General features: G+C 41.1%; 1 non-coding gene across 1 annotated transcript; it reads right to left on the bottom strand.

Moving 5' to 3' along the window:
- Positions 1 to 959: 959 nt before the first annotated feature.
- Positions 960 to 1,066, bottom strand: LOC145151621 (small nucleolar RNA R71). The gene has a single exon (XR_013732186.1). It is a non-coding gene; the product is annotated as a small nucleolar RNA R71 (small nucleolar RNA).
- Between the last annotated feature and the right edge of the window lie 966 nt (positions 1,067 to 2,032).

Below are 2,032 nucleotides of genomic sequence, written 5' to 3' on the forward strand. Positions count from 1 at the left end.
AGTGGGTAATTTTGTGCACATCAACTTTTTGGCGCCGTTGCCGGGGAGCGGCTTAGTAATTGCTGATTTATTTGCTTTAAATTAATCGATCTTTTTTGTGGGGTAAAACCTGTTATTTTTTTAGTTTCATTTTTTTAGTATTACAGAACTCACGACGTGAGCCTTACAGACTCACGACGTGAATACTGTGATCCTAGTTTTCTTTGTTTTTAGTTTTCTTTTCTATTTTGGTTCAGTTTTACGTTTTTATTTTGTTTATTTTTCAGGAGTACATGACTAGAAGGTCCAATACACCTTTGGTGCCACCACTTGAAGATCCAGAGTCAGCCCTTCACAAAAAGAATGATAAGAACGTAAAGGAGGATCAAACACCAAAGAAGACACCCTTACAAGAACTCAAGTCAGTGTTCTCAAAGAAGTCGGGGAAGAAAACGGGAGAGTCCAGTTCATCTTCAAAGGACAAGAGCAAAGTTGAGAGCATACATCAAATACCTTTCCCAACCGAATCCGAGTACGACACCGAGACTGAGTTTGGACTTTATACGAGTGAACCCGAGAACGAGCCAAGAAACGAGATGGAAAACATTGAAGAAATGTCAATGGGAGCTTACAAGAAGCGAATTCGTGAAGATGTTGGTCCAGGTTTAGTACAACCAGCGATACCTGCCACTGCCACATTCGAGCTGAAGGGACATATCCTCACTGCACTAAAGGATATTCCATTTTATGGGAAGGATCATGAGGATGCATTTAAGCATCTAGATGAAGTCAACGACATTGCTGACTATTTCAATGTCCCGAATGTTAACAGAGACACCATCTTACTAAGGATGCTACCATTCACTTTAAAAGGAGCTGCAAAAGACTGGTTGAAAGCACTTCTTCCTGGTACAATTACTACTTGGGCTCAAATGCGTGAGCAATTTCTAGATCAGTTTTGCCCACCTTCCAAGATATCTAAACTCAAGAAGGCAATAGCCAACTTTGAGCAACAACCGGGGGAGTCATTATACGAAGCTTGGGAGCGCTACAAGGGGTTATTAAGGAATTGTCCTCAACATGACCTAAACATCCAACAAGAGATGTCTATTTTCTATAATGGAGTCAATGTTATGACAAGACAACTCCTTGACTCTCAAGGGCCATTGACAAAGAAGAATCCAAGGGAGGTCAAGGAGTTAATTGAAGAATTCGCAAGACATTCTCGAGAGTACCACAACCCAAGATAAGATGGAGTAAAAGGCAGTAGGGGTGCACAATCTGAAGAGATAGCTGCTATGATGGCGATGTTGAATACTATGGACCGGAGATTGACCCAAATGGACCAATCAATTCATGCAATAAGGGTTTGATGTGAAAGGTGTAGTGGGCCACACTTTACTAAGGATTGTCATTTGGATGAACATGGGAACAAGCAGGCTCAAGTTTGCTACTCAAGTGGGGACAAGTATGATGAAGACTGGAGAAAACCAAAGAAAGAGTGGCTGCCTTACGATGAGTACAAGAGGAAAAAAGAAGAAAAATAAAGCAGACAGGGTGAGGCTTCTATCAAAAAGAGCAACCACCAGCCGAAAAGAAAGTAGACTTGGAAAACATGTTGACCCAATTTATGGAAGCATCCGAGAGAAGACATGATGATACTGATGTAGTGCTAAAGGAACACATGAACATGATGAAAGAACAACAGAAGATGATGATTGACCAGCAAGCTTCATTAAATAATCATCAAGCATCAATCAATAATCTAGAAGTCCAAGTCGGTCAACTCACTACTTTGGTGACTAATAAATTATCTTCACAACTTCCCGAAAAGAAAGCTCAACCTCATGTTATGGCTATTGATACTGAAGAAGATGCAATCTCTGAATTTTAGAGGCATTAGAAGTGGAACCAATGCAGCCCCATCCAAAGCCGAAGAAGCCGAAACCAGAAAATGAAGAATCTGCTGGAATACCCAGTTCACGTCGTGAGCATGCTATGCTCACGTCGTGGACCCGGTCCGAACAGAAAAATTACATATATGTTCCAGCTT

Source organism: Lactuca virosa, chromosome 1 (genome assembly GCF_052849685.1).
Source record: "Lactuca virosa cultivar CGN04683 chromosome 1, Lactuca_virosa_CGN04683_v6, whole genome shotgun sequence".
Taxonomy (NCBI): domain Eukaryota; kingdom Viridiplantae; phylum Streptophyta; class Magnoliopsida; order Asterales; family Asteraceae; genus Lactuca; species Lactuca virosa.